Here is a 26,149-nt window from a genome sequence, read left to right on the forward strand (position 1 = left end):
CACACAGTGGCAGGAGCTGTGAAGTGCTCTGCCTACGTTGGGTGGCCTTTACTGAGCTGCTGAGGTTCGCCTGGGTGGGCCGTGTCCTTGAGGCATCCCCACCTCCATTCCCTATCTCAAACCTTCCCTGGGGGGCTTTTCTCACCCCTGCCGTGCAGACCCAGCCGAGCAGTCGGGACAGGAGGCTCCGGGGATCGCCCGTCCCCTCCCTGCTCCGCTCCCTGCCTGCTGCGCCCGTCACCGCCCCGCCGGGCCGCCGCTGTCCGCGGTGCTGAACCACAACCGCACTGCGCTGCTCGGGGCTGTGGGGGAAGAGGCGGCAGCTCCTTCCCCCTACCGCTGAGGGAGGCGAGACCCCCCCAGGCGAGGAGGAGACGGGGACACCTCGTTTCCCCGCAGCTCCCTGCTCGGCGGATCGGGATCCGTGAGGGGAAAATCGAAGGCGAAGAGGGAGAAATAAATATTACATGGAAGGAGCTGCCTAGAATCCAACCAGTCCCCTCCCCAAATCCGAGGGGCAGACAAGTTTAGATCCCCGTCCAGCGGCCCTTCCCGGTGTCATCCTCCCTTTCCGCGGCTCAGGCTCTGTCTGGCCGGAGCTTAAGTCCCTCCTTTTTGCTCCCCATCCCGCCCCTCCCCTAATTATGTACAAAACACTTAGAATAAGATGGCCAGGCTGGGGCTCCTCCCTGCTTCCCTCTTCCCCATTCATCCTCTCCAGACCGCTCCAAGCCCCTCCCCCGGCAGCAAGCCCAGCCTCTCGCTTCCCTCCTGGAGCCCTTTTCATTTTTATTTCTAACCCCCTCTCCATTCTCCCTGCTGCCTCTGCTCCTTCCCCCGATGGCTACGAACTGAGCAGCAGAAGAGAGGGGGGGGCGCGGGAATAAGGGAAGGGGGAAGGAAAAAAAAAAAAAAAACAAGGGAAAGAGGGGGAAGAAAAGGATTTATTTTTATTTTTTTTTGCCTCTGCCCTTAATGCCCGCGATCTGGATCAAGGAAGGGGATTTTCTGTCTGAGCATGAAAAGGACTGCTAGAGCCCCAGGATTTTCACGCCTGCATTATCAGCCCAGCACCCAGTATGCGAGCTGGACACAGAAGCTCTCCCACAAGTTCCTACCGAGCCGAATAAAACCCACGGGCGATCAGATCTCCGCCAGAGAGGGACATTAGCATCAGGTAAGGCGAGCGCTGCGGCTGCAGCCCAGCACCGGCTCCGTTCCCGACGGGCTCCCTGGTCCTGCTCGGCCGCGTTGTGTAACGGCCCCTCGGTTCCCCCGGGCCCCCGGCAGCGTGGAGTTACCGGGCAGAGGGATGCACAAGTCCGGCAGCCCGGTTAGCGAGTGTGTGCGGGAGCGCGGGGCCAAGATTCGCCGGTACCGGGAGCACCGGTTCCTACCGGGAAAGGCGCAGCCCCTGGGGGCTGGCCGCGAGTGGGGGTGAGAGGCAGCCAGGATCCATCTGTATTTCGGAGTATCGATACAGCCCGGAGCGGCTGGGGGGGACACAGGGACCCTCCCCAAGGAGATGGTGTCATCGCTGCTTAATCCGCTGCTCGGGTTTCGCGAGTGACAAAAGCAAATCGCGCACGAAAAGGGAAGTCTGGCGCCTTGGATCCCACACTGGGCGGCTCGCCTCTACTTTCGGGGGGGAGGAAGAGATGCCGCGGGTGGGGGGGGAGCGATGCCTGGGGCTGCATCTCACAGCGCAGGGGGTTGGTGCTCTCCGGCTCAGCTGCTTATGAGGCTGGTGAGGAGCGTAACTTTGCCTTTTCCAGTCCGTGGGGGAATGGGGAGCCCGGAGGGCACCTCCACGCCATTGCATCATCCCCGGGGTCCAGCGTAGCCCGGCTGTTATGATCCGGAGAGGGGAGGCTGCCGGTGTGAGTGTGTGGCTTTGAAGAGTCCTCCCGTGCATTTACTTGCGAGTAGGGAAGGGGAGGGGTTGTCACTTCCCAAATGCAGTCTTCGCTTCATGGAGAGAAGCAAGTGCTAGGAGTCTTGATGTATGGATTTAGCCTTGTGATTGACATCTGCACTAGGGAGGACAGGAGGGTCCTTCATGCTTTACCCTGGCTGCTCATCTGGGTGCATATTAATTCGTTAATGGCAGTAAAGCTGCTTTCTTAAGAGTTGTAGAGAAGTGTTTTGGGAATGGTGAGCAGGAGGTAGTGAGTGAAGGGGAGACGAGGCTTTGGTGTAAGAAATGTGAAAGGGTTATATATTTTTTTCAATTCCTTATAAAGGAAAAAGATTGATCAGATCTGCGTGTGAGTGACAGACAGACAAACCCGGGCTCTCTCCCTCCCACACACCACACAGACAAGCAGTCGCGCTGTCCCTGGCAGGCATGTACACGCTAAGCACACAGGACACATGCTGCCGAACTCGCGCAAGTCTGTCCCCCCCCCCTCACGCTTCAGCGCAGCATCTTGGTCTCGTTCTTTCACCGATTCGAGGACCTGTTCAAGCTCTGCAGTTCCCCACACTCAGACACGTATTTGACCTACACAGGAACACACTGTAGCATGCAGAAATAACCACATTGATATTCTTATGATCTGAATCAAACATTCAGATGCTCATATGAGCATACACACGCTGTCTCCTGTGCAGGTCTCTCAGTGTGTGGTTTGCTCCCCAGCATCATCCTCTCCCTCATAGTCAGTTCCAGGCATTGATTCAGGGTTTGCTTGACTCTCAAGCTCTTTGCAACTCAGCAGAAAAAGCTGCTACGTTTTGTGTGTCTTCGTCTGTTTTATGGCTCTTTGCATGTTCCCAGGACTCAGTGCTGATTTCACTACTCGAAAGGCAGGCGAGTGGCAGGCAGGGACTGGGGGCAGCGGTGGCAATCCCAAATCCATCACACCCTCTCTGATCAAGAGCTGGAGTCTGTGAGTATGGGAAGGGCTCTGCTGGAGCCACACTGCTTCTCTCTGTGTGTGAGCAAAACCACATACGCGTCTATAGCTAAAACATACAGTGCTAGGCTCTGCTTCAGTCTTACTCTGCTTCAGAGCAAAACCCTCCCATCCTCTGAGTGCCAACACCCCCGAGCCTTTGCAAGCCCCTTTGGTCAGAAACATCATCATATGTGCAGGGGGTTGTTGTCACTGGTGTTAGATGTATTTAAGTAACACCCCGCTCTGACCTTCCTCTTCTTCCTCTCTTTCTATGGGGCCTAGTGAGGAGGCTGTGCAAGGATAGAATGAGGCTAAAGTCTGCGTTAAAACTTCAGAGGAAGAATGTGTGGGGAATGGGCTTGCTGTAGGAAGAGCGTATCCCAAAAGAGGTGGTGGAGGGTGCTCTGTGTTCCCTCCTCACCTCTGCTGTTTACTATATTAAGAGTATGTGTAAGGCTGATGCTGAACCTTAAGTGAGGACGGGTCTGCCAGGAGACAATCCTCACTGCCGTCTGCATAACAGAAACGGTTCAAAGCCAAATCCTCCCGTCCTCGCTCCGGCAGAAGCCCCTCTGCCTGCCTGGGGAGCGCTGCTCGGGAAGGCGCTGCAGAAACTGGCTCCAGCCCAGACCCGCGCAGCCGTGCCTGCCTCCAGGCATGGATGTGTGTTTCCAGAGTTTATCCAAGGCTCTCAGCCTACACCCTCGATCCAGCTGACGCAGGGAAGGCAGGGAAAATTTACTTGGGGGGGGGGGGGGGGGAATAAACGGCTGAAGATGGGAAGCGAGGATGGAGAGCGCCAGCAGAGCCCGAAGCACCACGTTCGTGGATAGGGAGTAGGGGAGGGATTTCGGCACCACCACCACCCTTTCCTCCTCCACCGCGCAGCGCTGCGCTCCCGCGGAGGGAGGCGGGCGGCACCTCCCTGGCCCAGTAGGGGGCACTGTGGCTCCATGCAGCGCCGGGCGCGCAGCGGCGCGGAGCGGGACCGACTCCCCCCCGGCCCCGTGGCGCTGGAGCCAAGCGCCGAAGATAATAATAGTACGGGGGGGAGCGGTGCATAACAACGGGGCTCTCTTCTCCCAGGGGCCCAGGTGCAGCTGAATGGTCCGGGCCAGATCCTTCCCGGCCCTCTGGGGCGTGCGGGAGTGCTGAGGATCTGGCCTGGTGCACGCAGGAATCTTTTACCCGGTGATGAAATGCAGCTACTTCTGGGACAGAGCCCAGCAGCTTTTCCGTGCCAGCCAATACTACAGGGGAAGTGAAAAATCACTTCATGCATTGAAAGTGCAGAGATGAACTTAGTGAGGCAGAATATAAATTACCCAGAGTTAAGTAGCTTGTGCCTTGTGGCTTGATTTACACCATCCCTCTTGCAAAAGTATCATGAGATTTTTAACAGCCACAAGGACCTTGGTCTGTTTGCTTCCAGAGCAGCTTCCCAGAAGGAGAATATCCATGCATGCACAGAGATCTGGCTGCTAAACAGACCCATGGATTGTGGTCCTATCCTGTGAATCTTCCTCTTGCCTGGAAGATGGCTGCCACCCAGAGCAGGATCCTGAGTTACTGCATGGTGCTGAGCTGGGTCAGGGTAAGATGTGTGTGGTACCCCAGGGTGTTCTTGGATGCTGGGGAGGTTTTTCCTTGCTTGCTGTGCCACCGCACTGCCGTGGCCAGCTGACCCATGGGGACTGGAGCTGGGCTGGACAGGGCTGCAGCAGGCTTATAGCTTGTAATTGGTGTGCAGAAAGGAAATGCTATCAAGCAGAGAGGCCTGGGGAATAGGAAACTGGGTATATCTGCCGGGTTCTTGCGTCTGGAGAGAGTCAAACATGGGCAGAGAAGGACTTGACAAATGAGGTGACATTCACTGGGGTTGGGGAGTAGGTATAGGGTAGCTATGCTGACTTGACAGGCTGAGCTGTGCCGTTTCAGGGAAGAAGTGCTAGGACTAGTGAGAGGGAAGAATGGGAGAAACCGCAGAAATCAGAGGATCAGCTAATTTAGATTGAGCTGAAGATAACTTCAGAGATGCTGGACCAGATCCTAAGTGAAGATGTCATAAACTGGGTATAAACATGTAATTTTGAAAAGGAGCTAAAAGTCAGACCCAGGATTCCTCCTGTGGTTGGGTTGGGGAGTTTAATACAACATATCTAAGCCTTTGCAACCCTCTGCTCAGTGAGCTGTTTCTTTGCAGCCTTGAGGCAGGACCTGCAACAGCATCACAGGGGAGAAAGATGCTTATTTATTTTTGCTATTTGTTCTTCTGAAGTCATGTGCTCTACATCCATTTTATTGTTGCCTACAAGATGCAGCTGACAGAGCTTAGCTATGCACAGCGCTGTTGCTGTGCCTGCTGACAGGCCCCTCTGGAGCACAGTGTTGGGTGAGTACCACAGTAAGAGTGGTACCCATGGCGGTACTGATGCCTCTGCAGCTCTGGCTGTGGCATGCCTCTAAATGTAGACATAGTGTTCCCCAGTGCCCTGGACTCATATGCATGATTCTCTGCTCCTGCTTCAGGAAAACAACTAGTTGCACTGCTGATAGATCACCTCTTACACTGGCAATAGAAATAACAGTAAGTCAGAGCAGCAGCAACTGATTAGAGTAAATAATCTACAACAGCTTCAAACGGTGGCCTGCAGAGGAGGAAGGAGTGAATAGCCTTTGCCAGACTCACACTGTTGTTTCACTGTTTATTTTGGTGGTAGAAATGCTGGACAGACGTAGAAATTCAGGTGCCAGGAACACCAGTACGGCTCTCAAGCCCTAGGACAAATTCTCTCTGTGGGTTAGCAGTGGGCACTGTGCAGGGGAATATTGCCATCAGTGACATCTTTCCTCCCAGAGGTTCACAAATGACATTAAGCCAGCTCTGGGCTGACATGTACCAAGCAATGGCACAACAGCTTGCAAACCAAGCCATGCGAGCTTCTCACATGTAAGAGAAGCTCTAGAAATTACAATTTGCTCCAGGGTTTTTTGCTGGAAATCGGAACAGAATATAGGAGCAGAGGGAGCTCTCGCACTCCTATCCATCCTTCTGCACTGCCTGATTTCCAGTAGAGTAGCTCTGGTTCTTCCAATGTCTTCATGCTTGGAACCTGTCTCGCTGCTATCCTAATAGAACGTGTGCTCTTTCACCTGGTGGTTATAGAAGATAAAGCCTGAAGCCTTGTGAGAGGTTGTCTTACAGCTTGGACTTTAATATCTATGCATATTACAGCTGAAATATGTACAGTGAGTACCCATGAAAAGCTTGGAAGCACTTGCTGTAAATCATCACAGCCTGTCGAAGCCAGCAAGTTAACTGGCTTCATGGTGAGTGAGGATCTCTTTCTTAGGGTTTGATTTAGAGCATGATTTAGAACCTGGCCTCTGCTCTAGACTCTGCTGTGTCCATCATGAATTTGGATGTAGTTTTGGCCAGAAGTCCTGAGTCGGCACAACTGATCCCATTTAGCCATCTCTTTACCCTCCTGGAGCTGCGTACGATGTTGTCAGATACATTGCTAACATTGGAGACCTTTGTTGTAATTTATCCTCTGCAGTTGTGAATGCTGCCTCAACAAAGCTGCATGGAGGATGGGGAGGGTGAGCCTTAAAACCATTGCCTCATGTGGGCAGCACATTCCAGGTGTAGCTTCAGGACCAGAGGAATAAATACGAGGGACTTGTTCAATAGTTCAGAGCAATAGATAGAAAATTGCAAAGAAATTAAAACAGAGGAAGGATGGAAGGGAATGAACTGCGACCCAAGGGAAAAGGCTGATGATTCTGGGCAGGCAGAGAGAACCGGAATGAGCAGGTGGACTTGTGGGATCAGTGGAGCGGACAGCAGTGAGGCAGGTACCAGTGCTGGAGCAGTCTGCCTGCTTTCGGCATGTGACTGCTCTGCAAGCAGGTACAGATGGTGAGCGGGTAAGCAAAGCCTTTGGACATATGCTGGGTTACATATGTGGCTATGGGTCTCTCCTGGCTCACGCCACCTCTTTGCCTAGAGAATGAGGATACTAGCGTTACTGCAGACACTTCTCACACTGCTCTATGCTGGCTGAGATTTGCAGTCAAAATCAAGGGTGTGTTTCAAGCCAGCTGGGAAAGCTGAGGATGTACAAGGTGAGACTGAAGAATGCTTCAGAGATGCTGCGAAAGTCCAAGTCAAGAATGAGCAAAGGGCAGCATAATGTTTGTGCTGAAATGGTGAACAGAGATAAAGAAGCAGCAGCGAGGATACATGCAATGTAGCCTTAAGACCAGCAGCTATTTCTAGAATTGCTTATGTCATGTTGTCCAAAATCAGAGTAGCTTCTGCAAAACAACTCCAGGCTTTGCTGTTTTATGCCTGAGAATGCTGATAATGTGTTTATCTGCCATTTCCACACTCCTAAAAGAGAACTAAAGTATTAGAAAATGATGGTGGGCTGCTTTACTGTATTTTAGGCCAGCGACTAGATAAATCTAATCAGCCAGGGAAAAGGCACCAGTTAGGATTCTCCCACAATTTGTGTGATTCTGGCTTAAAATAGCCTAATAGGGGTAATATGAGTTCTCGTAAATATTTTGGTAGAATCCTTTTTGTGCATTTAGTAATGTATATTTATCAATCCTTTTATTTGCTTCTTGAGGGAAAAGAGTTAATGTTTAAAGACAGCGATCAGAACTGGATCACTGTTGCTCTGCATATCTGGTAGTGACATGGAGGAAGGAGTGATATGTTTTCATGGTGGAGCTGGATCAGGCCTTATTAAGACTGGGAAAAGCTGGGAAGGGGTCTAACCAAGAGAGCAGGACACTGAAGGGATTAGAAGGGCATGGATGAATGCAGTCGCTCCTGGGATAACCTTTAAGCTGTTTGGGGACATGCAAAGTCAGTAGCTGTATCGGGATTGTCATGTGTAATGCCACTAGGAATCTGAGATCTTGTAGGTATAACTATGTCTTTATTGAGCCTTTTTATGTTTTTAGTTTTCATACTGCTCTGCAGCAATGGAATTACTTATGAATTGTCTGCAAAAATATTTTGTTTGGGATATTTAGATCTGTTACCACATGATTTCCTTGGGTGCCTCCAACTTCCTATGGGCAGGATAAGGTGAGAACATTTCTCACCATCCATCTCTCCCCCATTTGTGACTGGGTAGGCATCAAATCACTTCTGCAGAGTATGCAATCCAGTACTTGTATATTGCTGAAAGTGTATCACATACAGGCTTGCTTTCAAACGCGTGCTCAAGTGTCGCTGGCCCGTGCTATCATGACTGCAAAGGTCCTGATCCTGCAGTCTGCATCACACAGATGAATTTTTAATTACAGTCCCATGCATATAATGAAACCTGTTTCCAGGATCAAAGTCTAAGCAACAGCAAATCTGTATATATGCTAAGTGCAGAGTGAATCATGTTTATGATCTGCCAGAGTTCAGCTGCTTTGTTCTGAAAATGCTGGTCAGGAAGGCAGAAGAAATATTCCCTGGTATATTATAAAGACTAACATATCAGAGGGAGAATCAATGGAGATTGATGGCAAATTAGATGGACACTTGAGACATTAAAAGGAAGGCTGGAAAACAGAAGTGATGTTATAATTGAACCATATTAATATATTTTGAATTGCTTTATAAATACTAACAAGTTAAATAAGGAAAGCCTGGAAATAATAGTTTAGTCTGGGAAAGCTAGGAGTAAGAAGGGACTTTTGAATTCTAATATGAAGGTTAGAATAAAAAGTGATTAGAAGTATCTTAATGCTTTGATGATACAAGAACAAGGGGACACATCAAAATTAAAGGGCACAACTTTTAAAGCAAATTAAAAGGAAATAGTCCTTTTCGTCAGTGTATAGTGAAGCTACACAATTCTCTGCTGCAGAATGTCACCAAGATGAAAGTCTAGTTGGATTTGAAGTGTAAAAGGCTACGTAACTTGGTAGCAATTAATAGCACTCACAGCTCTGCAATCTGGGACAATGGTAATCAGATCTCACACTTCAAAGCAAAAGATGACCATCTTCTGGGGTCAGGAAGGACATCTTTTCTCTGCATAGAAAGAAGATAATATGGCTGGCCAGGTAATGTGACTGGGTATGGTCGATCCTGCTAGAAGCTAAATCAGCAAGAGATTAGCAAATAGCTTTCTGTGGGTGCTGGATTAAGGTATTATGAAAAGGTTTTCATCAATGCCAGACAGAATATCAATCCAACAATCTCTTCTTCTGTGTCAACTCCCACAAAAGTAATTTCACTGATTACAGTAGATATTGAAGTAGGACATAAAATGGGTGGTTATAAGCAGCAGCAATGACCCTGAGCCACTCGTTTCAGTTTTCTCTATCAGCATTGTGATCTGCAGGACGGTGCAGAGCTCAGATGAGCCTGGAGTCTCCTTGTGCTTTATACTGTACAGTCCAGACAGAGGAAAAGAAACAAGGAATGCTGTCCATTCTGCTCAGTATCAGAGAAAGTGCAGCACAAGGCTCAGGGATCAATTCAAATTCTATTAGGGTCAGTGGAAGTATTTCAGTTTGCAGGAACAGGAGGTCTGGCTTGGCCTCAGCAGAATTGGAAAGACATCGATGGTAAGGTGATGGAACATGTTTAGAAAACAGGACATTAAATATCACAGTAGGGTATGCTGAGCACTTGGAAAATCAGCCTCCAAGGTGTTTGTAAAATGTCACCTGAAGGAATTTGACCACGCTTACATGGGAAGGATGAGACAGAGAGAAGTCCTGTGTGCATTAAATCTAGATATTTAACCAAGCTAGCCTGGTAGAAATAACAGTGGAGAGAGCTCAGTTATGGAGCCAATTAGTGTCCAATCTCCCCTCCCCACATTTGTTCCCATGCACCAGAGGGTCCCTCAGTGCCTCCCCCACGTGGAGGTCCACCTTCTTGTGCTGGGCACAGTCCTGCATCCTGTCCATGGTCTTCCACCATCACTGGGGCCTTCCTTATTGGTGGGAAGAAGGAAGAATCTGCCTTCCTCGATACTCTTTCTTTCATATCAGCCATTTTTTCCTGTTGATGAAGACACGTTTGTGTGAAGAGAGAACAGGCTGTTGTGTATAGACAGGGGTATTCAGCTTCTACAGGTGGTACTTGCTGAGAGCCACTTGTCCAGTGGCCGTAAGCATCTCCAGGTGAGCAGAGAGCAGATTCCTCTTCCATGGTGTCATCTGCACTGGGGCTGAGACGGGTAATAAAACTGAGTTTCCTTCAGAAAGGTGGGAAGGATGAAAAGCTGTTGGCTATGAGGAAAGCCTAAACAGTAGATGGAATAAAACCCTGAGAAATGTGTGACTGGTGGTGGGTGAAGGAGGGGGGAGCTGGAAGGTAGGAATACCAAGTTTACTGGCAAGGCAAGTGTGAATGCTAAGATGAATTGCTACATCAGGATGAATGATTCCTTTGCTGCTTGGGGTGCAAACAAGAGAGAGATGTGACCAGCAGGTGCAAATCTGCCGATGAGGTGTTGTGTAGGTGTGATGATTGCTGTGCTTCCAGGCTTGGCTGGAAAGGGAAAGGATGGACAGGAGAGCTTTCATTCTGCAAAAGGCATGAGAAAGATGCATGAAAAAGAAAATAACTATGAGGTAGGATTGCAGTTTACCTGCATTACTGAACGATTGATTTCTGATGAAAGGAGCAGAGAAGGGAAGGGAATAAAATTTTATAGACGGCAAGAATGGGATCAGAGCTTTAAAATGGCAGTTGTGTGTTAGTATTCTTGAAGGATTGGTTTAAATGTGACTGCAGAGACCAGTGCTAGTTCCTGATTTCCAACCATCTGCATTTGAAAGAGAAATGAACCCAGCAGACTGGCCTCAGTGAAATGCAACTGGGTTTCCCCATGAGAATCGGAATGGTCACTGCATTTCAAGTACCTGGAAGACTTAAAACACTGACAAGGCTGAAAGGTGGGGCGAGGGTTGAAAGGAAGAATGGATGACAGGAATAAGTAGATTGTAGACTAATCTGGATAATTCAGGGTTCTGTAATAAAACTGCATGGTGACAGAGAGTGAATAAAAGACTGTAGTTATATTATGGTTTACGGAGCACAGGACAGATGTCTCTCTAAGGAGGCTGTGATAAGGAGTGGAAGGTAACAGTGGACCGAGAGCAGTGGCTGTTTCGGGATGGAACAGCACTGTGTGAATAAAGCAGCACTGTAGCACGATAGTTCAATCCCAGTGCTCACTGACATATTATATATGACCTTGGGCAGGTCACTCAGGCTGATACCTTTCAGAAAAGCTTTTTAAATGCATGTGTCCCCATGCACAGGAACTGAATTTCTTGCAGTCAGTGCTGCGGTCTGAGCCCTCCAGCTCACACTGTGGATGTGAGCCACCCAGAGAACTTGGCTTCAAGTTTGGTATGAGGAAAAATGTGGGTTTTTCTTTCCTTAAGGATTTGGCAGCCTATGTCCTCAGGAAATACAGCCCCCCAAAGACTGGTGTTCAGCAGTGCTGAGTCTTTACCTTTCCAGCGCTGGGCAAAAGCAACACTGGATTTCATCCATTTCTCCTTTACCCCAACAAAATGGCTCAATGTTTAGCAATCTGGCCTGAATTCATTTCTCTTCTCATTGCCTAAGATCACTAATGAAGTTGGCCTTTTACTGGAATATGTAAGGGAAGAATATGGTAATTGTATCTTGTTTCATTCTGTTGCACACAGATATAGGGCTTTGACTTGCATAACACAAAATGAAGTGTGCAAGCGTATGTGTGCACACACACGTGTGCATTGTGCTTTAATAAGCCTGAATCAAACCTGCTGTTTCAGTGCAGCATATTAGTCTTTTTACCAACTTCAGCATTTGCAGTAAATAGCAATTAATGATAAAGCTGCTTACATTAAAAAGAAGAGCAAAAGAGGCTGATAAGTCCTTGTTACCAGTAGATTCTCCTGCAGTGCTCCTCATTACTTTGGTTTCAAGTTTGAAGCCAGAAATCTTGTCCATGGCACGTTTTTTTTCCCCTCCCTTTCTCTGCTGCTCATCCAAGGGAGCTCTTCTGTAGAGCCTTGAGACCAGTGAATTACAGTCCCCAAACCTATCGTGTCTCAGATAACAGGGACATCGTGATGCTGGGGGCATGACCCTCCCTCGGGTGCCATAATAGAGGTGGACAGAAGGCCTGCAGACAAATACACACTCTGCTGCCCTTGCACAGCATTACTGCTCTTCTGCAGACCTCCATAAATAAGATTTGAAACTGGGGAAATCAACAGGAGAGCTGAGAGACGCTCTGGATTTTATTTTTATGTGTAATTTTAAATTTCTAGGCTCTTGAAAGGATGTGAGGGCTGATTTCCAGCTCAGTAATACACTATTTTTGTAGCAAGATGCTCAGGAAGCATTTTCTGTGCCCCATGTGTGTGCGGGTTTGATGGTGCTCTATCTTCTGGGATAGCACTGAAGGACTGTGGAAGATGACAGTAAACCATTGGAGGGTTTGTGCTTGCTCATATTGCCCACAACTGATGTTAAGAAAGTAAAATACACCCAGAACTGAGTTTCTTCTTAATGGAAGCTTGTTTTCTCCTGAAGAAACCCCAAAAGCAAACTAATACAAATGCAATGCTTATGACTAAGGAATGAATGCAGGAGCCAAATTCTTTGGCAACGTAGAAACACTCAGATATTTATTTAGACTGCTGGCTTCTAGATAGGGGCCTCATTTTCATTCAATCCAGTGGATGAAGGAAGCAAAGCAGGTGATGCTTCCCTGAATACCTCTGGGACAAAGATTGCTGGTACGTGGTTGGGAGCAGGGTCCTGTGCTTGAGAGATCAGGAGCAGATGCCAGATGTTGTCTGAGGAGCAGCAGCCCTGGTACATGCTGTTCCCATCCTTGCCTGTCTGTGTCTCATCCAAAGAGCACTTTGGTGGTTTGAATCAGGGATGGCTGATTGCAGGGAGTTCTGCTTTTAATTTTGCTCAATGTCAGATGGAGTTGGACATCATATGTTCCGATTTGCTGTACGAACCTCAGGCTTGTTTGGTTACATGTTAGAAAATGAAATGAAATAAAAGGAAAGCCAGAGAAGTGAAAAGAGATAATTCAGAGAAATAGATGGTTAAAACAGATGGTGTGACTGTAGAATAAATCAGGAAAATACAGCTATTTCTAATGGAAAAAGTAAAACCAATCCCAAGATTATTTCTTGGGAACTTTTCTCTCATTTTTGATACAAGGATTTGTTCATTTATTTTTCTGTAAATCTAATTATTTCCCTGTAAGTTCTTCTTTGAATGCAGAGAGCAGAGGACTATGAAATCATCAGCTTAAACTCAGACTTTCAGCCTTGCTGTGATCCCTCATGTTGCTATGAAGATCTGACAGGCAGTTATTGTAATTCCTGGTAGGGATAGGTGAATAATCATTTTTGGTTTTGGGTTTTTTTGTCAGTCTGAAGCAAAAAAAAAGGAAGAGGGAAAAATGAATTTTAGCTTTTCAAACATAATTGACATGGGGGAAGAATGAAAAGTCTTTTATATGTGGGACTAAAAGGAAAGGAGAATAGAAAATCACTTCTAAAGTTTAAATGATGCAGAAATGCATAACTTTTTCTCATAACTGTTTTTCACTTTATTTCCTTCTAGATGCACTTTGTAAACATTTCAATCTGAAGCATTTAAGTTAAGGAATAACTCAGTCATGTACCTTGATTCTTTTGAATTTTCCCCAATCCATTTTTTGACAGTAACTATCTAACAAATTCAACCTGAATTAATAAACACTGGCAGTCAATCCCCAAGTGCTTCGCTGTGCCTAATTTAACTATGTGTTTAAAATGTCTTGCGTCTTTAGTGCCTATGATTGCAGTTTCCTTTATGCTACACCCAGTTAAAGACAATTTGTATCTCAAATAACATATACTCAAAGGGTAGAGAGCAGTGGGGGGGGAAAAAGGAGAAAGTAAAATGATTTGTCTGAGTAAACCAGTAGCAGAAGCATATAGAGAAGACTATAGTCTTGACTTGCATTCCCCTGCTCTCACTAGACTGTGGATTAATTATAAATCTTTCTCACACATAAAATTTTACTCATACTTCTGCTCCTGCACTTTCTCATTCACACCTTCAGTTCTGTGTTACTCTTAATTCAGAGTTCTTTACATTCCAGTTTTACATGCTTTCCTCTTTTCTCCTCCTCTGCTCCTCGTGTAGAAGGTTACTAATGAAGTGGCAAATGTTAATAAGGTGTCTTGGCTGCGCTCGCTGTGATGGATAAATGAGCATGGTGGGTGAAGAAGAGTAGCAAGGAGGGATGGAAGACAGTAATCTGAACTGATTTCAGACTCCAGCTGAAGGTATGCAGGAACACAGAGGAATTGGCTGCATGCTTAGAAACCCCCAATGCAATGGGAGCAGGAAGTCCAAACTGAATACATAAGCATTTCTGAAAGGTTGGGACTTGTATCCTCAGGGATACAGGGACCAAAAGGAGAGCAAAGACTTGTAAGACTGGGTGATGTGTACGTGAAGAGGAACCAGCAGATTCCTCCTCTTTGCTGTGACAGGACCTCAGATGTGGATCTCTTGCTCTTGATTTATCTGGATGAGTTTGTGCACAGGCACTAGAAGCCCCTGTGCACATCTGAGTAAACTCAGATGTGAATATGCATATTCAATCAGACAGGGGTTACGGGTGCTCTCTGCGCACTGGGCATTGCATGCTGGCAGGGATTACACCACCATCTGCTTGGTACGATGCACATCACAGGCTTGGTACCTGAATCTGGGATGTTGTTGCAACTCCTGCTGACTTCTTCAAGTCTTGCAGAATAATGTTTTTGTCACTGGAAACTCAGTTGTGTCATTAATGGACAAATCTGGACAGAAGCTATGGATTTAGTGGGGAGAGGCATTTAAGGGGCAGATAGAAGAAGCTGAAGGATCCATGCTTCAGGTTGATACCTATAGTTCCCTGAGGAACACAGACCAAGCCCATAACAGCTAGTGGGGGAAACTGTGTTGATGCCATGGGAACAAAGACGCTGTGTAGTCTGCAATCCAGGCAGGAGGAGGGAGAGAACAGAGATGTAAATTAGGAGGAAATTTCCTTGAGCTGCTTTGGTCCAAGAATATTATACCAAGAATAAAATGTGCAAGAATAGCTGTCTGTCATTGTAACAGTCACATTAGATGTGATGGATAACTTCAGGCTATGTGTTCCTGAGCACAGTAGACTCTAAATACCCTTCTTTCTTTAGAAACTCCTTCCAAACACCTTTGATTTCCCAGGGATAAGCCAGCTAGCTGTATTCCTGTTCTGCATTTGATTTTGCGCTCACAGAGTATTATTCATCTAGCTAGCTATTTATTATCTAATTCCATGGCTGCAGTTGAGGCAAGTCTGTTTATTCCTTTTCCACAGCAGTGTCTCTTTCTCCAGCAGCTCTTACTAGCTGTGAGGTGCCCTGGGGAATGTCAAAGCAGAATTAATTACTCATGACCAGCGATGGAGGTGTTTTTTTGGCTTTGGCTTTGGCCAGCTGATTGCACAAGATCTTTATGGGAGTCAGGCTGTTGAAGAAACAAATGTGACACCTGCTCTGGATTGCTTTCAGACAGAGTCACTCGGGGAGGCTGCAGAGGCATGTAGGATCTATCGAGCAGCAGGGAAAAGCTAACAATCTAGCCAAAGTCAGCAGTGTGCATGCTGGTGGAAGGGACTCCTCACTTCCTTTGGCAGGACACCATGTCAGTGAAACTGTAAACCACAGTTTAGTGTGTTCTGCTCCGTTCCCAGCCTGCAAAGGTGTGAGTCTTTCAGTGTCCATAAGAAAGTCTTCTGTGCATTCATTCTGAATGTCCTCTTTGGAGCAGGAGGAGTTGTGAAGGCATCTGACACATGCTAAACTGGAAGTCACTCCATCAGCATGCGCATGAGTGATGGCAATGCTGACCGTTCGCACAGGCTGTGCTGAAGCAGCAGTGCTTGTTTTACAAAGCGCTCTGAATTCTTCCAGACCCTCTTCTTCTCCCTTGTAGAGCCCAGTAGAGCATGTGCTGTTCTTCCTGGTCAGTGATTTCCTCCTGGCAATGGAGAAAGGTCAAGTGTCCATGCCAATTCTTCATCTGTCAGCAGCTTTCAAATCATCTAGCAATGAAGGGCTAATGATTTGCAGTGTCTGGCATGGATGGGCACTCTCTCCCTGCAGGAGCATTCCTTCTTCCTAGATAGAGTCTCTCTTGTTGCTTCAGGTGATGAAGCGTTTCCTTCAAGGATTCTTCCAAAGGGGTGATTCAGTGCTCAGCTGTCAGAGTGATGGGGTTACAGTATTAGAATGCGCTGATGACCAGGGATAAATTCAATTTTCAAGTAAATAATCCACAGTTTTCAAAACATATTATCCTCAAATATCTTCTGCCTTCAACTTGTTCCATTGTTGCCTAACACAGAAACAAATTGAGGCACTTTGCTCCTTTCCCACCCCAGAGATGAGGCCATGTGTACAGAAACATCGGCTGGGACAGAGCCATTTGTGGGGCAGGGAGGTGGAAACATCGGCTTTTAATGGAAGTCTCAGGCTCCAGCACTACTCACTATTAGCAAAAAGCTGTAATCTGTAGTGACAGCCCAGCTGGAGCAAGAGTAGCTAACCAGGCACATCTGCATGCAGAGGTGCACGTTGAAGCAGCTGCGTGGGGGATTTCACATTCCAAACTGCAGTGTCTGGTGGTGGAGGCATATCCCTTTAAGAGGAAAAGCAGACAGAAAAGCTCCCTGCTACTTCAAATAAACCTCCAAAGAGTGGGGATGCTTCTCCTTTCTGTTCCCATTGCATAAACCACTGTGCTCCCCTGCATCACCTGAATGGTGGTTGGCACTAATCCCTCTCTCCAAGGGGAGGTGGCAGACTTGCCATGGAAAGGAGCAGCCTTTGCTCCTTATTTAAACTTGGTTTTAGCCTGATGAAAGGGAGGAGAAGGGAAATGTGGTCATGCATAGCCATGCACTGCCTCTTGCTCCATGCACAGCCGTAGATCAGGGCCCTGCCTTTGTGCATGCTGTTCTCTGTATGCACATTTAGAACAGAGTCTGTCCTCTCACGTTCAGCCCTGCGAAGAGGCACCAGCAGCACACAGCACTCAGACTTCAGCACTGAGACCTGCTGCCCTCCATCTCTTATTGAACTGCAGTGAATGCACAGGAGCCGTTGGGGACATTTTCATCCATGAAATGAAGAATCAATAGAGTTGCCTCATTACAGGCTCCGCACCACTGTTCTCTCCTTCCTCCCCTTTGCCACTTGCCTTGCCCTGTTTTTCAACCCACTTTTACCACAGACTCGATGGTGTGAATTCATGGGTAGCAATTCCCCTCTGCTATGCAGAGGAGCAAAAATCTGGTTTAAAAGAAGAAAAGGAAAATCAGGTAGACTTCTTTTAACCAGCAGAGAAGTTGGTTTTCTGATCTGAGGAGGGGAGGGAAGCTGTGCTATGCAGTCATTGAGCTGACGGAGCTGCTTGGAAAATGGACATGTTTTTTCCTTGGGAAAAATCTTGCCTTCTGATTTGTGGTCGTGCTTTTAAGCTCCAGTTTGGATGAGAACCATGCTCCCACAAAGCTTTTATGGCCTGAAAATTCGAAAGCAATGCTAACTTGAGACCTTCATTATTTTCTGTTTCTGTGGTGCTGAAGAACTAGAATGCTGTAGGAAATATTTAGCATTGTTTAATGATAACACATAAATAAACAAATAACAAATATTTTCTACAAGATGCAGTATATTTGAAATATATCAATACAATACAGAATATGTAAAAATGTCAAAACAAATTAATTGAAACAACATAAAAATGTGTTTCTCTCCTCAAAATGAAACGTTCCAGTATGACTGAAATGGAGAGAATCAAAATGATTTGTTTTGACACCTTAGACATCAAAAAGTTTGTCAGAATTGACACGTTCCCATGCAACGTTTCGATTGCAAGAGAGAGGCGTTTTCCTGCTAAGAACTGTTCTGTCACAATTGTGTGACCAGCTCTACTTGCAGTCTATCTAAACAGACAAACATCACAGCCAAGACTCAAACGCTCCAGGTGGTCAGAAGATGGATTTAGCACAGAGCAGAACAGACTCAAAGAAGGAAATAAAGAAAACTCTCAGCTAGCGATGGTCTTAAACTCGGATACCAAGCTGCTTTCATGTTTGAGATGCTCAGACCTGCATGGTTTCAGCCTTTAATCCTAGCAACGACTGAGTTCCTTCAGTGTTCTAACAAATCCGTGCTGCAGGATTGGTGTGCTGATGGAAGATGCTGTTTGTGATGGTGGAATGCCAGTGCAGATCCTTAGTATCCTGTGGTATTTTTCAGTTCTTGGCATTGGTTGGGGTCTAGCTAGTACCAGTCCTCTGTGTTTGACAGATTAATATTGATAAGTATGTGATGGCTTTATTTTCCACACATCCCTCTGTCTCAGTGGAAATCCACTAGGGATTAGGCTGAAATGTAGTGTTTTGGGCAGATTGGCTCTGGGATTCAAGGCTGGTGAAAACCCCTTTGGCTTGGAGTTCTCCCACCTTCATGATACACAGATTTTAAATCTTCCCATTATATAAATGCATTTTCAGGTTAATTTGAGCTTCTAATTTAATATACTATTCCAAATTAAGAGTTAATATGCTATTTGATTATATTTTTGCAATGAGATCCAACCCAAGGCTCATTGACTTCAATAGACCTTCCAACAGAACCTGCGGCTGCAGAGCCTGCCTAAATGTGTGCTTAGAGAGGGAGACCCACGCTCAGGATTCCTGGCTTCTGTTTCAGAAGCTGCAGATAAAATGGTGTTATTACACATTCTGGCTCACATGTCTAGCCTGAGTTAAAGTGCCTGTGTGTTAATGTGTGTGTAACTTTCACTATATTGGAAGGCAGGGTGATAGAGAGACCTGGGCCCAGGTGTTTTCAGCCTCAGACCAGTGTCCTGTGCACTAAAGGAATCTGTCCTAAATACTTAAGAGATTCCCACAACACATCTCTAAGTCACTGGGCATCATCTATTAGGTAGTTGCAGGTGTATAAAGTCCATGGCAGTAACCACATATCTTCAGCCTGCAGAAGTCTGAGACCTTATGAGGACTCACCTTGTCTCTTGAGTATCCTTGCAGGGCTGTTGCTCAAGGGTCTAAAGCTGCAGGAGCCTGTGTGTCTAAATGCACAGCGAGATTCTTATGGCCATAGCAAATTCTTCATTCTCTCAGTGTGGTAAGAGAGGTGGATGAGCCCAGGGATAGAATTTGCAGTCATCAACAACTTGGGGTCTTTTTTCTTTCCCCTCTTCAACTGCTTCTGGTTCCCTTGGCTTCATCCAGCGTGAATGGTGGCAGAACCTGGTGCCCATAGGAAGCGCTCAGTTAAATGATGCTTTTCATCCTGGCAGGCAGGGCTGTCATTATCCAAGCAGCAGGAGCTGTACCAGCAGAAGCAATAGCCTGTGGATTTTAACCTGTTCTGCTCCTCCAATAAGAGCTGAGGAGCACAAAAGCCCCAGCTTAAGAGCTAAGCTCCTTTCTGAGGGGTAAGAAAACCAGGAAGATGGATCATTTGCAAGGATTGTTAGGTAACCTCAGCTTCCTAGCATACCAAAATCAACAGCATTACCTTGCCTATGGAGTGAGATTACTCTGTGTGACAGTGGTGGTGAAGTCCCTGCCCAAGAATGAATTTCAGAACAACAAAATTGTTGTAAAGAATGTTAGGTGTGGGATAACAGTTGACCTTTAGGATCAAATGTTACATTATTGCTCTTCAGGGCAGTTTTGGCATCGATTACTTTTTTCCTTCAAGCTTTCTGCTTACAGGTCCTAAATGTTGCAATGAAAGGTATTAGAAAGGCAAGTTTGGGACAGAGAATGGAACAGGCTTGAAAGCAAAAAGCAGGGTTTCTGGACTCTGACAGACCTCTTTGAACTTAGTTTTCAGATTACTCAATTCAACAATACGGAATAGTCTGATTTTTGTTTGGTTTGTTTGGTATAGTTCACAGGTATTTCTTTTTTCAAAATGCAAGAAGAGCACTAAATGAATTTGGACATTGCAGAAAGCACAAATTACAAAATAAATTTGGCTCAGTCAAAACACGCTGTTTAAGAAAACACTTCATTTTGATTTTGAATGTATAGTACTCAACATGTAATGAAAAACAAAACACAATCTTGAACCGAGCCTTTCCAAATGGAACACTCAACACATTCTGTTCCAAAGAAAAGCTGACTTTATCAAAATGCTTCTTTTTCCCCCCTTTAAATCAACAAATTTCTACCAAGTGTTCTGCCTCTGATGAATTGGCATTTTTTGACATAAAATGAGCAGTCCAAAAAAATCCTAAGCAGCTCCATGGCAAGTCCTAGCTAATTCGGGAATAGTAGCGTGAAGGTGCGTAGGAAGGGTACTGCAAGGAGATGTCGCATTGAGCTGAGACTTAAGAGATTCAGGTTGAATTCCTGAAGCAGTTAGAAAATGATCTGGGACAAGCCATTAATCAAGCCTGTGTCTCAATTCCCATTCTGCAGAATGGGAAAAACCAGCATTTCCCAATCTTTTAGAGCTGCTGCAAGGATAGAAACCTATTAACACTTATGAGATTACAGGACTTTGATATGAGGTGTATAAATACTGAGGAAGACAGAGGACAGAGCTGCATTTTTTGGTGTAATTTAAAATGAAATTATGGAGAAGTGGCTTAGCTTGGACAATAATTTAATAATAGTAGGAATAATTTCAAGTTCAGGGCAGTGTTTAATAGAAATCACTGCTCACCACCCACCATATTTTTTTTTAATAAGCAGCTCAGAAAAGTGCTATTTATCATTATTATTACCATCTATATTCATTCTATCTCTGCCACTTCACAAATGAGAGGAGTTCCTCACAAACATCTCCAAAGCTAGCTCATTATCCAGCCTCCCTATTTAGAACTCTCATTTCTGACAATAGCTATCACAATCTTGCCAACAGTAGGGCTGCTGGTGTGCTGACACCACTGCTCTGAGCCCGCTGAGCAGCATTATCTCACTGTTCCCTTGTGCTCCCCCATCTGTCCCTGGCCATCTGGTGTCCTTGGTCTTCTGATTAGACTGCAAGCTTTTGGGGGCATGGACCACCTTTCTGGTGTCTGTTTGTGCAGCACCTAGCATGATACCTGTTCCAGTCTCAGATTCAGCAGGGCTGTCTTCAGAATGTGATACTTCACCACGTAAATCAGTGTGTACATGCATAAGTTCCTTTTAATTTAATTCCCAGTTCTACTGAGCACTGTTAGATGGATCCTCTTTCTAAGCAAATCCATAAACCTAGTGCCTATGGATCCTGGATTTCAGAGTGGTGGCTTTGGCACCTTGGCTACTGGATTTATGATGAGGACTACCTGATGTTGTACCTGATGGAGGTTACAAGCCTGCTGCAGTTCTTTGGTTTCAAAGAGCCTCTCATCCTCATCAAAACAGAAACAGCAGTTTATAATTAGCTGAAGTGTGGGGACAAATGAGCTGAAAACAGGTATTTAGTTGTTACCAGTGTGATTCTCACCTCGATAGAGGCACGGAGTAAGTCAAGTTTCTGCTCAAAACCTGCTCCCTCTAGGCTACTGATTGAACTGCATTAATAACAAAGGATTTGTAGGATGTTTTTGGTTCACTGAATATTCTGACAAGTTGTGAGCACAGTGTTGACAAACTGAAAGGAAAAAAAAAGCCTTTTCTCCTCTAAATCACTTGGGGTCAAAGGAACTATTTTCATCAGTGTTCTCCCTTAAGAAGCTGGAAAGACAAACCAGAAGGAGAAAAGGGAAAAAAGTCTGATAGTTTTAAACGGAAATTTGGAAATGTTTCCCCTTGGTGCTCTCACAGCCAAAACACTGACATCTCCCAGTCGTTATTTTTTTCAGCCTGAACAATCTGGCAAAAAAGTGAGTCCAGGGGTTGTGTTGGTATTTTTGGTGAGATATTTCGTATCCTTTCTCCTTGCTTTTCCTCACCCAGAAATGTTTCAGCTGATGAGTATCCTTCAGGTCTAATCACTCAGGCATATTTTAAACTGAACTGGTTAAGAGTGAGTGGAAATGTAGGCACTGGTCAGTGGAAAATAGCCAAGGTTTGGGGAGGGATTCACCCATCACTGCCTCAAATGGAGAAATCACGCTTCCACCAAATAATAGCTTATAATCATTCAGGATTTTACAACGTTGCTTGCCAGAGACATCCAGAAAGTCAGAACCACTGCTGACTTGCAGCTCCATCTCTGACTCTAGTCAGTTATCAGCCCCTGTAGTTTGAGCTATAGAGACATGTAGATCAGAAGCAGCCAAATTCTTTTTTCCCAGAGCTCAGGTTTATCCACAGAAGTTCTTATGACTTGACAAACCTTGACAGATTTGTTTCCTGATCCTTTTCCATCCCTGTTCCCTGTTTTCCCCTGGCCCTGACACAGAAAAGATGTCCTCAGCTTGGTTGGATCGCTGACCACTGTTTCCAAAGGACAGTTAAAGCAGTTTCATGGGCAGTATCTACCTCCCAGCACTTTCATGAGCCATCTCTGAATTAGGGGCAGGACATAAATATTGTCACTCCAGTTGCACTCAGTGACCTAACACGAGTTAAATCCTAAAGGTGTAGGGCAGTAGTTACCTGTCTAGCAGGAATGTGAACGTACAGTTAACTTAAAGAAGGGGTAGTTGAATAAAATCTAGAAGAGTATCTCCCAGACTTAAAATTAAGGATGCACTTAAGCTGTTTGCTGAAATGAGGTCAGACGATTGTCACTTTGCAGGGTCGAGCTCTAAACTAATATAAGCTGTTTCATCTCTCCCTTGACACTTCAGTCTTTTACTAATTTATCAGCATCCTAAAGCAGTGTGTGAAGTTGCTGCAGAACAGAAGTGTTTCAGATACAAATAGCGATTGTTAGCCTCTTCCCTCTGGTAAATGGCAGCAGGCAGAAACCTCTCTCAACCTGCCAAGAAACAAATGTGGGACACAAGAAAGAATTATTGGTGCATGAAGCTTAAAGAGATAGGGGACTTATTTCTTTACTGCAAATAATGTGTTCAGTAATTTCTCTTTCCTGAGTCTGCATTCCTGATGGAAAGAGTTAACAACACGAGGAGGAGAAAACAGAAGGGTTATGTGCAAAATCAACTTGAATCTAATAGAAGGGATGAATGAAAGGTACAGAGGTTAGAAGAAAGGTAGAAAATCCCAGGAGGCAGAGGAGTAGTGAAGTATTCACAGCAAGTGATGGAGAGTCAGAGCTCTTACGTTCTGCCTTTCCTGTTTGTAGCAGTCATTTGGCGCTACACAACCTCCCTTGTATGAAACAGACCTTGCAGTATCATTCTGTGCAAAATCTATCATTCTGAGCTATCCCACTGTATAAAAATTACCTTTTAAGTGGCTAAGTAGACACCCAGCTCTATTCCTTTCTTCTTGTTTCAAGAAACAATGGGAGTAACAGCACTTGCCTGCCTTACTAGAGTGCTGAGAGCTTTAATTAATGTCTCTAATTCAATTTGAACTCCTTGGATAAAAGGCACTGCCTTGTGACAGAAAAGGTATTGCCTAAAATAGAATATAATTAACACAGAGATATCAATCACGGTGAAATTAAGTGTACATTCAAATACAACTTGCACTTTACAGAAAGTACTTGCCTATTTTTCCTCCAAGAACCCTTAAGACTCACAAGACAAGGAACGTTTAATGTTCCAGGCTGGATCTGTATTAGAATAAGGCCATCTTAAACCACCCAACAAAATAAAAAGGGTTGTAACAGAAACCCCTATTTGCACTGATGGATGTGCCTTTGTGATGGACGATGCTGGAAACCGACTGTAACGTGAGTCAGAATCAGTACATCTAACATTTTCTTCTCCCAGTTCTTATTTACTGTGAACTGCAGCCTATGTCTTAGCTCACCCACTGATCATGTTTATTAACAGATGTGCTAATTGCATGATCATATTTGCTGACATGAGCCAGAAGGACCCAGATGACTGCATTGCTCTGTAAGGCTCCGGAGTGGAAATGGCCTTTGTAGCTTGTATTTTTGTTATCTGCTGTATTACAAACCTTCCTGTCACCTCAAGAGGGTTTTCATTCATTGCTTATAGGGCAGGAACACCTAGTGAGCTGTGGGGGCAGCAGGACTGCCTTTTGTTAGGTGCTATAACCAGATGATGGCCTCTCCTACAAGTTTGTGGTCCAAGTAGTCAAACGTTATTGTGTTTCTATGCTGGAAAGCAAGGCAAAAAAGCATGGAAGGGCATTGCCCAAGATCATAGAAGGTGCAGAGCTGAGCAGAAACCTAGATTCCTGGATCAAAACCCAGTGTCTGGCTCTCCCAAGCCTCCCCTTTTAATGCAGAGATGGCTTTTACTTAGTCTTGGCTCTCCTACCCAAGCTGTATATACTTGGAGACATCACCTCCTTGCCCCTTTTTCCCCATCCCCTTTGCAAAATCCCCAGAACACACTGCACATCAGCTGAGCCCCATAAAGACACCTAACAAATTAATTTCAGATTCAGTCTTGTTAGGAGTTAGATTGAATGCACCTCATATAATATTGCCTTAGACGCAAAATAATCCCACTTTAGTAAGCTTTATAGCTTCCGTGGGGACCAGCCCCATGGTGTGTATTAATCTTTAATGTGAAACAACATCTCTACAGCAGCTACAGGGGGGAAAAAGATACTACTAAAAAATTAAAGTTGATGGTGTGATAGTTGTCTAGACCCAACTGTGCTCTACCATCCTTCATTGCCTCAGGCACCATTCCCTGCTCTCAGCACTGATCCAGCTTCCAGACTGGAGATGTGTCCTTTTTTGCTAGCGATCTGAAGGCATGTTCTCCCCATGTCTTAACCTGTGGTTAAGACCTATCACAACTCATATCATCCTGACACTAGCTTCAATCTAAAAGGAGAGGAAAGGGGAATGAAGACGTGCGTGGGGGGGATTAGTGAGTATCTCCTCTCTTTTATAAGTTGATATTTCCTCAGTGTGTGATGCTCTCATGTGGGAGGACACATTGGGACTTCTCTGAAACACGTTTTATTTGGTTCTTCTTATAGTTCAGTTCACACTTGCACTGCCTGGGAACTGGAGGGGAGTTATCACTCTATTTAGGTATGTGAAAGCTCCTCTCTTTGCAATAGAAATTCAATAGAAAGTGAAATGTTTAAAGCAAAACTGGTCCAGGCTGGCTGATGAAGTAAGTAGTTTTGGATGAGTTTAATGAACAGACACCCAAGCAAGTCTGGACAATGTGTACTGATAGCTATCAGAACAAATGTGCGTACCCATCTAATGGCAAATATGCTGAGTTTGCATCTGCTTACTGTGATGGGACAGTGTTGCAGATCTGCAAAGAGCAGCAAGGCAGAGAAGTAGCCTGGATGGAGAAGGAGGAATGGGTTCCTGAACTGGAATTTGGAAATCCTGAGGGTGCGATACAGCTGGGAGCATTTCCCAGTAATCACCTTGGGATCATGACCAGTGTGAGTGGAAGAAGAGATATAATGTAGTTCACTTGGAATATTCTTTATTCTTTTCAGTGTGGGAATAGAGCATATTCCTTTATCCCCAAACCCTGGGTTTGTAAGGTAAAGTAGAACCGATCCTTTCTGAGAGGAGATGGGCTGAAACACAGAGCTGCCACACTAATGGGTGCAGTAAGAGTTAGTGCTGAAGGGCACTATAAAGTACATGCCTTCAGAACAAGAACAGCCTCTTCAGTCAGGAGCTACAGGTACCATTAGTTTTAATAACAGTAATATTCTATTGGCATTTGGAAAGAAGTTCGAACAGAACTTCTGCCCAACAGAAAAAGCGAACATTCGTTGACTTTCCCATACTTAACGTTTTTCATTCCTTCATGTAATACAACAGCTGAGTGTCGTTTTTAACCAGACTTATACAACTCAGCTTTGGTAAGTGCTGCAGAGCACACTGCAGCTCCACAAACACATGCTGTGCACACGTGCAGACTCCCACACACGCACTCGGCACTTGTGCTCCCTGTCACACTCCCGGCACAGGAGACCTGGATGCTCAGAGCCATGGGCTGCAGCTCTGCTGTGCTCCTGGGAATAGATCCTGATGCAAGAGACACCCATGCCAGCAGATGGTGATGCTCTCTGGTCTACACTGCGCTGCTTACATCAGCCATCTCACATTCACATGCAGTGCTACAAGTGCACATGGCACCTCTAGCACACCTT

The 26,149-nt window shown here is 45.6% G+C and overlaps 1 protein-coding gene across 1 annotated transcript in view; it reads left to right on the forward strand.

The window, feature by feature from the left end:
• Nucleotides 1-889: 889 nt before the first annotated feature.
• BRINP1 (BMP/retinoic acid inducible neural specific 1) overlaps nucleotides 890-26,149 on the forward strand; it is an 86,561-nt gene continuing 61,301 nt past the window's right edge. Inside the window, exon 1 of the mRNA XM_061476480.1 lies at nucleotides 890-1,177. The gene's annotated coding sequence lies outside the window, so the exon portion shown is untranslated. The remainder of the gene's footprint in view (nucleotides 1,178-26,149) is intronic.

Source organism: Pezoporus flaviventris, unplaced genomic scaffold (assembly GCF_033815535.1).
Source record: "Pezoporus flaviventris isolate CSIRO_AGI_PZ_B2104156 unplaced genomic scaffold, CSIRO_AGI_Pfla_v1 ptg000097l, whole genome shotgun sequence".
Classification (NCBI taxonomy): domain Eukaryota; kingdom Metazoa; phylum Chordata; class Aves; order Psittaciformes; family Psittacidae; genus Pezoporus; species Pezoporus flaviventris.